The 12,219-nt window shown below is 44.3% G+C and overlaps 1 protein-coding gene across 2 annotated transcripts in view; it reads right to left on the reverse strand.

The window, feature by feature from the left end:
• The window catches only part of ATP6V1H (ATPase H+ transporting V1 subunit H), a 364,453-nt gene that overhangs the window by 296,863 nt on the left and 55,371 nt on the right, over positions 1-12,219 (reverse strand). The gene's annotated exons all lie outside the window — the stretch shown is intronic.

Raw genomic sequence — 12,219 nt, forward strand, 5'->3', positions numbered from 1 at the left:
ATAATGCAATAATTGATAAAAATAAAAAAAAAGTCAAAAACACTTATTAATTAGGTGCATTATGATCTTGCAATAGTTATTTTAAAAATAACAAATTATGCTAACCAGATAATTTCCTTTCCTTCTGTATAGGAAGTGTCCACAGCTGCATTCCTTACTTGTGGGAAACACTGAACCTGGCCACCAGGAGGAGGCAAAGACACCCCAGCGAAAGGCTTAAAAACCTCCCCCACTTCCTCATAATCCCAGTCATTCTGCCGAGGGAAAAAGGAACAGTAGGAGAAATATCAGGGTGAAAAATGGTGCCAAAAGAGTAGATAAAAAATGTAGGGCTGCCCATCAGAACACACGGGCAGGATCTGTGGACTCTTCCCATACAGAAGGAAAGAAAATTATTATCTGGTAAGCATAATTTATGTTGTCCTTCTTAATATGGGAAGAGTACACAGCTGCATTCCTTACTTGTGGGAAAATTATACCCAAGCTCTAGAGTACACAGAATGCTAACGGGAGGGAAAAAGAGAGAGGCGGCCCATATCTGAGAGCACCACAGCCTGAAAAACTTTTCTCCCGAAGACTGCTTCAGCAGAAGCAAAAACATCAAACTTGTAAAAACCTGGAAAGAGTATGTAAGGAGGACCAGGTAGCCGCCTTACAAATCTGATCCAGAGTCCTCCTTTTTGAAGGACCAAGAGGAAACCACAACTTTCGAAGAATGAGTCGTAATCCTCAAAAGAACGTTTATGTCCCACTTTCGAAATGGATGACACTCCTCAGCCAAAAAGATAAGGAAATCGAAGAGGCCCTCTGACCCCTACGCTTCTCAGAATAGATAACAAACAGAGAAAAAAAAGTTTGTCTAAATTCCTTCGTGGCCTGAAGATAAAACTTCAAGGCACAACCCACATCCAGATCATGTAGTAAACGTTCCTTCAAGGAAAGGAGGATTAGGACATAAGGAAGGAACCGCAACCTCTGGATCGATGTTGCGATTTGACAAAACCGTAGGAAGAAATCCTAACTTAGTTCGTAGAACAGCCTTATCAGCATGGAACACCAGATAAGGAGGCAATAGCCAGTAGAAAAGGAACCTTCCAAGACAACACATTTATGTCTACTTCATGCATAGACTCCTTCGAAGCCCGTTGCAAAACCGTAAAAACAAGATTAAAACTCTAAGAAGGAGCAAGAGATCTAAACACATGCCTTATTCTAAAAGAGCATTAACAAATGACTGTACATCCGGAAGCTCAGCGAACCTCTTGTGCAGTAAAACCGACAGGGCTGAAATCTTCTCCAGTTCATCCTGGAAAACAGAATAAGTAGGTCCTCCACACCTTATGATAGATGCGACAAGCAACCGGCTTACAATTTTGAATGAGAGCATAAATAACTCTCTCCAAAAACCCTCTCTTGGCTAGGACTAAGCCTGCAAACTCCACGCAGTCAGCCTCAGAGAATCTAGATATTGATGAGCAAAGAGACCTCGGTCAGCAGATCCCTGCGACAAGGTAACTTCCATGAATGAGATGATGACATCTCCACTAGATCCGCAAACCATATCCTTGCGGCCAAGACGGAGCGATCAGTATCACTGATGCCTGCTCTAGCTTGTTTCGAGCCACTACACAAGGAAGTAGTGGTAACGTCTGGAAAGGATAAAAAAGAGAGAGAATATCCAAGGCACCGCTAATGCATCTGTTAGCTCCGCCTGAGGATCATAAAATCTACCTCTGCAAATACTTTGGGATGGAGAGACCATTACCCCAAATGAAAGGATTGTCTGCTGGGAAAATCTGCTTCCCAGTTCTCCACAACCGGGATGTGGATTGCTGACAGAGAACAGAAGTAGGTCTCTGCCAACTCCAGAATCCGAGATACCTCCCTCATAGCTAGGGACCTTCTCGTTTCCCCCTGATGAATGATTTAAAGGGACACTAAACCCAAAAAAAATTATTTTGTGATTCAGATCGAGCATGCAATTTTAAGCAACTTTCTAATTTACTCCTATTATCACATTTTCTTCCTTCTCTAGGTATCTTTATTTGAAATGCAAGAATGTAAGTTTAGATGCCGGCCCATTTTTGGTGAATAACCTGGGTTATTCTTGATGATTGGTGGATAAATTAATCCACCAATAAAAAAGTGCTGTCCAGAGTTCTGAAGCAAAAAAGAAGCTTAGATGCCTTTTTCAAAAAAAGATAGCAAGTGAACGAAGAAAAATTGATAATAGGAGTAAATTAGAAACTTGCTTAAAATTGCATGCTCTATCTGAATCACAAAAGAAAAAATTTGGGTTCAGTGTCCCTTTAAGCCATCAAGGTTATAAAGTCTGAATGGAATATGATAAACTGGGACGAACCCATCAGAGGCCAAGCCTTCAGAGCATTGTATATTGCCTGAAGTTCCAAAATGAGATCGAAAGAGAGCTTTCCTCCTGAGTTCATAGGCCCTGTGACATCCTGGCACCCCAAACAGCTCCCCATCCTGACAGACTCGCGACCGTAGTCACAAACCCCCAGAATGGTCTAAGACAGACGTCCCTCGGGACAAGTGATCTAGACAAAACCACCAAAAGAGCGATTCTCTTGATCGGTTGTCCAGAAAAATCTGTTGAGACAGATCCGAATGATTGCCGTTCCACTGCCTCAGCATGTGCAGTTGCAACGGTCTGAGGTGAAAACCTGGCAAAGGGAAGGATGTCCATGCTGGACACCATGAGACCAATAACCTCCATACATCGAGCCACAAATGGCCTTAAGGAGGTCTGGAGGGCAAGACATGTTGAAGCAAGCTTGCAACGTCTCTGGTCTGTTAGAAATATTCTAATGTCTATAGAGTTTAAGAGAAGACATAGGAGAGATTCTGAATGATCTACTCTTCGCAAAATTACTTGGAGTCATAGCTAGACCAAACGGAAGTGCAATAAACTGGAAGTGCTGGTCCAGGAACGCAAACCTTAGGAACTGGTCCTTATGGATTGGTACGTGAAGGGAGCATCCTTCAGATCTATCGTGGTCATGAACTGCCCTTCTCGAACGAGGGGAAGAATGGACCTTTTTGTCGCCATCTTGAACGATGGGACATTTAAAAATTTGTTTAAGCACTTTAGGTCCAGAATCGGGCATAAAGTTCCCTCCTTCCTTGGGACCACAAAAGGGTTTAATAGTATCCCAAACCTTCCTCTGCGATAGGCACTGAGACAATAACTCCTAAGAGGACAGATCCCGTACACACCCCAGAAAGTCTTCCCCCTTTTCTGGTCTGGAAGACAGGTTCGAGAGGAGGAATCTTCCCTTGGGTGGTTAAGACTTGAACCCTATCTTGTAACCCTGAGCTATGACCTCCAGTACCTATGGATCCTGCACGTCCCTGAACCAAGCAATTGAAAAGAGCGACAGACTGACCCCTACACGATCCAGAAGAGGACCGGGGACTGCCCATTCATGCCGGCTTCTTGCTCTGCTTGGATTTATTCCAGGACTGAGCCGGCTTCCAAGTGTTCTTGGTTTGCTCTGGCTTAGCAGAGGACTGCTGACGATGGGCTATATCAGAACGAAAGGAACAAAAATCGGACTTTTGATCTTTAGACTAGTTTTTATTCTCTTGCGGTAGGAATGCACCCTTGCCTCCTGTGACCATAGAGATAACGTAGTCCAGGCCTGGACCAAACAAATCCTTGCCTTAAAGGAGAGGGAAACAAGTCTAGACTTAGAAGTAATATCCCAGACCATGACTTCAGCCAGACCCCGATGAAAAAGACAGAAAACAGAAAAAGCTGAAGCCATAGCATTCAGGTAAATAATCTGCTTAATAGCATCACAGATAAAAGAGTTAGCAACCCTCAAGGCCTTAATTCTTTCCTGAATAACCCTTCCCCTCGATCAAATCCCGTAAAGGAGTAGCACCAGTAGGTAGTTGCTCCAGTAACAGCCTCCGCCGGTTGAAACAAATGTCCCGTATGCTGAAACATACTATTTAACAGAGTTTCCATCTTTTATCCTAGCAAGGGAGAAGATAGCGCCATCCCTTTTAGGGACGGAACCTCACAAACTCTATTGAGAGTCCAGGACTGGGAATAATTTTATTAAAGGGAGAAGAGAGGGAAAAGGAATCCAATCCTGTCCCATTCATTCTTAATAATGTTTGCCATCTAGCAGGAACAGGGGAGGATAAGGTACCACCCTGTCCTCAAACTCTATCCGATTTAGGAATCAAAAGTTCATCAGGCAATTTGGCCTCTGGAACCTCTAAATTTGCCAAAACTTTCTTTAGAAGAAAGGGAAAATTCCTAAACTAAAGATTGATCCCTCCGCAGCCGGAGGATTAGAGGCAGCAAACTCAGAATGTTCATACTCTGAAGTCTCAGAAAAAACTTCATCCTCGGATAACCTATCAGTTAATTCCAATAAATTATCTGATGTACTCTGGGAAGGAGTGCAATATGTAACTTTTTGCTTGCGCTTAGCAGGGTTAGGTAAAGCATGAAAGGCCGCAGACATCGCCATCTGAACTGCGCAGTAACGTCTAGTGGAAAAAAAAGCCCCCTCTAGATGGAGGATCAGCAATGCTACGGGAAACTGCATGTGTAGAGGGAGATGAATGTAGGGTACGCACCTCACTGGACGACAACTCCTCAGAGGTGGAGTGGTATCAAATATGTTTCATCTAAAGACATTATCAAGGCATATGGAACATAATAGAGAGGGCGGATCTAAGGCCTCCTCACAATGTAAACAGGAATTACTCTTAGGAATAAGAGGGAGTACCCTCTAAAGAAAAAGAATCCGCCATCGCTAGAGCAATAACCCAAGCTATAGAGGACACTGAATGCAAAAACGGGAGGGTACAAGACGCAGCCCATTCTGTGGGCACCAGACCTGAAAACCCCTACCCAACGAAATCCTGCTTCGTCTGAAGCCGATAACAACTTTGAAAAAAAGGAAAAGGCCCAAAGACACTGACCCGCAGATAGTCCACAGCCTTGCTAGAGACCGCAGGAACTAGACTCGACTGAGTCAAAAGCCTCCAAGAGACACCGTCGCCAAACAGTCTGTTTCCAAACAACACACCCTTTACTAAAGAAAGGGAACAAACTACCGTATTCTTCCACAAAGAAGAAAAGACACAGAGAAAACATGATTGCACTTGTAAAGCATGGCTAATCCCCCTTAAGGGACACAAGGCGTTGCTCATTTTATCAACCTCAAAAGGAGGAAAGGCTGAGTAGACCTCACCGGGGATCGAACCTGCAACCCTCGGTTTGCTAGAGTGCAAAGTATCCACAGTGCATTAGTATGCTGAGCTAGCATAAGGGACTCCAGAAAAAAAACCTAAAAAGGGCACAAACACAGAGCAAAAAACCAAAGAAACCGGGTCAGGCGAACAGAGACCCAACCAGTCTCATAGAAACAAGGGGAGGCAGCGCCCAGACCCCAGAAACAGAAACCACGGGATAAGGCCGGGAATCTAAAACAGAGGATCTTCCCCTAACACAGTGCAACCGCACTAAAAAGCAACTGAACCAAGTCGCAAAAAAGGTAGCTCAGAATACCAAAATATTCAGAAACAAAGCCTCGTGCAGCAAGCTCAGACAGGTCTGACGAACAACACCTGAAGCAAAAACACTGCACGCTGCAGTCATCTACAAATGACTCAGAAACTTAAATAAGATAAGAGATTCCTTTTATTGTCATTGCACAAGTTAAGAAAACAAGGCAACAAAATATATTAAAAACATCTAACCCAGACATTGCAAATACATAGTATAAGGTGCAAAATACAATTGTAGTTATAAATGATTAAAAATGTAATAACTTGGATGTTAAATACACACATTATAACATATGCAGTGTTCCATGAGTGCATAGTAAAAAGTGCATGGTGCAAGAAAATACTTGCAGGGCAAGCAGAAAGCAGCTGAAGATAGGATCCATCAGATTGTCAAGTATCCACTAACCAGCGGATAACGTCGCAGGCTATCTAAGAGTCGCCAGTCCTTCCCACAAATCCTGAACATGGAGAAAGGAGAAACCTTACTGTACCTCGAATGCTCAGAGGACGAATTTAGCAGAGCAACAGATCTCAGATCCTGCTCCAACACCGGACCAGCCCAAGCGACAGACATGTCTGATAGACAGGGGGGACAGAAAGACCCCAACCACAAGCCACCAGGGAATGGAAAGAAAAAGGGGGGGCTCACCCATCCCAACAGAGCTCGGGTGCCAACCCAATCCGCTCCTCCAAATAAGGCACTCCCAAGGAGAACCCTCTGGGACCTGTCACAGAGCAATAGATCCGTAGGAAGACCTGTCACAGTTTCTACATAGAGAGATCAAATTCCAAAAGGTGAAACAGAGCCCACAGAGCAGCAGATGCTGCCCCTAACAGAAATAAGCCCCTGATCCAACCTCCTACACACAGGGCAGGACAAAGACTCTCCAGAGAGAGGAAACCCCAGCTCATAAGGAAGACAAGCTATCCCCTCAAAAGGGAAGGGCACAGATAAGAACAGCGTACATGTCCACAAGACATCAAGCCATAGTATGATCAAAACACGGACCGAATGAAAAATCATCCAGACACCACTGTTGACCCAAAAGAGAAAAAAACTCCCCATAGAGGAGCACACTCAGGCCTTAAAGTTTATAACCAGCACCCGAAGGTGAATGTGAACTCTGGCCTTCCTGCTTGCAAGCCCAATGAGCTAGCCCCTATGTCGCAACATAGGGTACCTGAAAAAAAAACTGGGTCGTCCTGAACCAGTCCACAGGATCATAAGTCTCCAGACATCCAAGAAGGATTCAAGACAAGAACCCTGGACCCAGAATCGTCCTAGAATGAACGACACCCTCAGGGAACACAAGATACCCCATCTGAAGCAATCAGACCTCACAGGGGATGAGAACCGGGAAACCTGGAGAACAGGTACAGAACTCACATGTAATTTCCAGCCCAGAGAGAACACCCTTAGCCAGAGGACAACAACCCCCCCCCCAGGAAGGTACTAGGCCGCGAAAAAGTCACGCAATTTCTCTATAGACCTAAGGCCCCAAGGGCAACACTAAGGGAGAACAGAGTCACCCGAAAGAGTAGAAAGAAAGGCTAGTCTCCATAATCCTTTCAGATTAACATTCCAGAGGACCACACCCAAGGGAGAAGAATGCAAAGCATCCCGAACCTAGGCAGAAAAACATCCCCTAAGCAAAAAGCTTGGAAAGAGAGACAACACCTATCACCCCTGATATGGAGATGACTAACTCCCGAAGGAAGACAGAGCATCACGGCCTTCACTTCCTAATTAAGCGGCCAAAGCCACCAGAAAAAAAAAACGGACGAAGTCCAGAAAGTCTTGAACCAAAGGAAGAGAACCTCTAAAAAGAACACGTCCTAAAAGGACACTTCCAAAGAGACCATGAAAGGAAAAAACGTAAGAACGGCGGTATGAAGAACCTAGATCCAATCAATGGTAAGGAACACTCTAGTTCCCAGAAAAACGACTAAGCATGTCGCTGCGGATCTCAACAGAGTCCCGGCCCACTAGATTGAAAGGCGAATGAGGACTGAACCAATCCCCCATGCCCCTAAGCAACCACGGACCCTCAAGTCCTCTCAGGATGCTAGTTGAAGCTTGTAAAATAAAACAAGAAAACACAAATCATATTGTGATCACTAGGTGCCCTCACCGGACCAATTGGACATAAAAAGGTGCCACGTTTCTGAACTAGGCCTCAAAGACAGAAGGATTTGTACACAGTCAGGACCAGCCTGAAACCAAGGGCCCCAGCACTGCCAAGGCCACATAGAGTCTCCCCCGATGATGGAGGGATAAAGAACAGTCAGTCAGACAGACTTTTGTAAACAGTGCGACCACAAAATCACGAGTATCAATTCAAGAGAAGAAAGTTCACGAAGGAAACATCACACCACAACATGAGCTTTAGACCAAATAAAAATCATACTCACCGGATGAAAATAAAAGATAAGGCAACCCGTAGGTTATCGCCCAGGAAGAACGGACAGACACGCAGGACCAGCCCAACAGGGGTCCGAGACTTCCAAGCTCAGAACTGGAAAAGGATACACAGATAACAAAGACTATAAGAAGATTACTTCATCCTCTTATTTCTATGTATGCAAGCAAGTCGAAGAGTAAGACTGAGAATCCCCAGACCCATTAAGAGTGGGATCCTCCAGCATTGCCAAAAATGTGCCTTAGTAGAATATGAAGGCGCACCAGTCTATAACGAAAGGCACAACATACCTCCGCCGGGACAAAAGAAAACACCGGCCCCGAAAGTTGACCCCCTGAGGCCTCAGGGGCAGTCGCTCCTCCGGAAGGCTGAACTGGACAAGGCGATCCCACGCCTGACAAGCCCCGGTTAACGAAACACTGACAATATCGTAAGCACACTGCCGGGAGGTGCAGATGCGCCAGCATCAACGTGTCATAACCTCCGGTGGGAACAGGCCACACTCCCTAGAAAGGATAAGTAGCGTTTGGGTTACCTGCATGCGTAGTAAGAATTGGTGGTAAGGAACTAATCTCATGAGAAATAGAATCCCCAGGAGGCGGGTGGCTCAGTGGGCACCCGATTCCCCGATCCCGAAGAACAGAGCACTCTTAAACAGCATTCAGAATATAACTGATTGGCATGTATCACCCAGGCCAATTCATATTCTTCGCATCTCCAGAGAACCAGACACCAGCGGACCAGGATTTCTCCGTCGCCACACGGTCAGGAAAGCGGAAATGGAGTCACAAGGTAAACCGTGCAGTTCATGCAAAAGCACGCCCGACCAAAAAAGGATGAATCACTAGACATAGGCCGTTATGGTCCAAAATAGCCATGAGCGGAAGCAACACTAAACAGTAGCAGACAGAATCACATAAAACATGATTATAACCCCTCCAGTTCAATAATCCTCCTAAGGAGATATTAACCCTTGATTCCAAAATACAAAAAGGAGCCTCACTGAGTCCCTAAAAACCGAAAGTTTGTAGGCCCTCTTGGATAAACAGTTGAAATTACAATACATCCATGATGAAAGTAAAATGAAACGATCTTACAGGAATCTACGCTGTGAAACAGGAACACGGCCCTTCAAGTGTGACAGATAGTAGCGTCGCTTCTGGCATCGACTTGAGAGAAAAAAGGCAATTTATGCTTACCTGATAAATTTATTTATTTTACGATATGACGAGTCCACGGATTTCATCCTTACTTATGGGATATTGCCTCCTGGTCAGCAGGAGGAGGCAAAGAGCACCACAGCAGAGTTGTAGCTATAGCTCCTCCCTTCCCTCCCACTCCAGTCATTCGACCGAAGTTAGGAAGAGAAAGGAAAAGCCAAGGTGCAGAGGTGACTGAAGCTTAACAAAAATAAAGACCTGTCTTAGAAAATGACAGGGTGGGCCGTGGACTCATCATATCGTAAAAGAAATAAATTTATCAGGTAAGCATAAATTTCCTTTTCTTTTACAAGATATGACGAGTCCACGGATTTCATCCTTACTTATGGGATACAATACCAAAGCTATAGGACACGGATGAAAGGGAGGGACAAGACAGGACCCTAAACAGAAGGCACCACTGCTTGAAGAACCTTTCTCCCAAAAACAGCCTCTGACGAGGCAAAAGTATCAAATTTGGAAAATTTGGAAAAAGTGTGAAGAGACGACCAAGTTGCAGCCTTGCAAATCTGTTCAACAGAAGCATCATTTTTAAATGCTCATGAGGAAGCCACAGCCCTAGTAAAATGAGCCGTAATTCTTTCAGGAGGCTGCTGTCCAGCAGTCTCATATGCAAAACGGATGATACTCTTCAGCCAGAAAGAGAGAGAGATAGCCGTAGCTTTCTGAACCCTACGTTTCCCGGAAAAGACAACAAATAATGAAGATGATTGACGAAATTCTTTAGTCGCCTGCAAGTAAAACTTCAGGGCACGGACCACGTCCAAGTTATGTAACAGACGCTACTTCTTAGAAGAAGGATTAGGACACAATGAAAGAACAATAATTTCCTAATTAATATTTTTGTTAGAAACAACCTTAGGAAGAAAACCTGGTTTGGTACGTAACACTACCTTATCGGAATGAAAAATAAGGTAAGGAGAATCACATTGTAATGCTGAAAGCTCAAAAACTCTGCGAGCAGAAGAAATAGCAACCAAAAATAAAACTTTCCAAGATAACAATTTAATATCTATGGAATGCATAGGTTCAAACGGAACCACTTGAAGAACCTTAAGAACTAAATTCAAACTCCAAGGAGGAGCAATAGGTCTAAACACAGGCCTGATTCTAGTCAGAGCCTGACAAAAGGATTGAACATCTGGAATATCTGCCAGACGTTTGCGTAGCAAAATAGATAAAGCTCTTCGTGCTAATATGGATAATCCCGAACTCTTAGCCGCTAATTTGGTGATCTGAAAGGAAGCATCCGTAATAAAAGAATTAGCCAGCTTAAAGGGACATTAAACCCACATTTTTTCTTTCATGATTCAGATAGAGAATATCATTTTAAACAACTTTCTAATTTACTTCTATTATCTAATTTGCTTCATTCTCTTGTTATTCTTTCCTGAAAAGCATATCTAGATAGGCTCAGTAAATTCTGATTGGTGGCTGCACATAGAGGCCTCATGTGATTGGCTCACCAATGTGCATTGCTATTTTTTTAACAAAGTATATATAAAGGTTGCAGCAAAGATTGCAGCAAATTAGATAATTGAAGTAAATTGGAATGATGTTTAAAATTGTATTCTCTACCTTTAAGGGCCTTAATTCTGTCCTGTATTTCCTCTAAAGAGGTCTCAGTTCTAAGAGACTCTTCTAGAACGTCAAACCAAAAAGCAGCCGCAGTCGTGACTGTTACAATGCAGGCCGCCGGTTGCAATAAAAACCCTTGATGAACAGAGTTTTTTGAGAAGACCCTCCAACTTCTTATCCATGGGGTCTTTGAAAGCACAACGGTCTTCGATAGGGATAGTCGTACGCTTAGCCAGAGTAGATATAGCTCCCTCCACCTTAGGGACCGTCTGCCAAGAATCCCGAACGGTGTCAGCTATAGGGTACATTTTCCTAAAAATAGGAGAAGGGGAGAACGAAATACCTGGTTTTTCCCATTCCCTTGCAATTATTTCCGAAATATCTGTCCATCTTACTCAATTTCTCTGGTGGGACCACAATAGAGTCACAGTCGTCCAGAGTCACCAAAACCCCCCGTAACAGACGGAGGTGTTCAAGCTTAAACCTGAAGGACATCACGTCCGAATCTGGAATGTAAAGGTTCAAACGGAACCCCTTGAAGAACTGAAAGAACTAAGTTTAGACTCCATGGAGGAGTCACAGGTCTGTAGACAGGCTTGATTCTGACTAACGCCTGTACAAACGCTTGAACATCTGGCACGGCTGCCAGACGTTTGTGCAACAAGACAGACTAGCTGACAGACCTTTCTCCAAACCCTCTTGGAGAAAGGAAAGTATTCTTGGAATCCTAATTTTACTCCATGAGTAACCCTTGGATTCGCACCAACAGAGATATTTTTGCCATATCTTATGGTAAATTTTCCTGGTCACAGGCTTTCTGGCCTGAACCAGAGTATTTATAACAGATTCCGAAAGCCCACACTTAGATAGAATCAAGAGTTCAATTTCCAAGCAGTCAGTTGCAGAGAAACTAGGTTTGGATGTTCGAATGGACCCGTAACTAGAAGGTCCTGTCTCAAAGGTAGCTTACATGGTGGAGCCGATGACATGTTCACCAGGTCTGCATACCAAGTCCTGCGTGGCCATGCAGGAGCTATTAGAATCACCGAAGCCCTCTCCTGTTTGATCCTGGCTACTAGCCTGGGAAGGAGAGGAAACGGTGGAAAAACATAAGCTAGATTGAACGACCAAGGCGCCACTAATGCATCTACTAATGTCGCCTTGGGATCCCTGGACCCGTAGCGTGGAACCTTGGAGTTCTGACGAGACGCCATCAGATCCATATCTGGAATGCCCCATAGTTGAGTTAACTGGGCAAAGACCTCCGGGTGAAGTTCCCACTCCCCCGGATGGAAAGTCTGACGACTCAAATAATCCGCCTCCCAGTTGTCTACTCCTGGGATGTGAATTGCAGATAGATGGCAGTAGTGATCCTCCGCCCATTTGATGATCTTGGATACTTCTCTCATCGCCAGGGAACTCTTTGTTCCTCCCTGATGATTGATGTA

The sequence above is a fragment of the Bombina bombina genome, chromosome 5, assembly GCF_027579735.1.
Source record: "Bombina bombina isolate aBomBom1 chromosome 5, aBomBom1.pri, whole genome shotgun sequence".
In the NCBI taxonomy this organism is placed as follows: domain Eukaryota; kingdom Metazoa; phylum Chordata; class Amphibia; order Anura; family Bombinatoridae; genus Bombina; species Bombina bombina.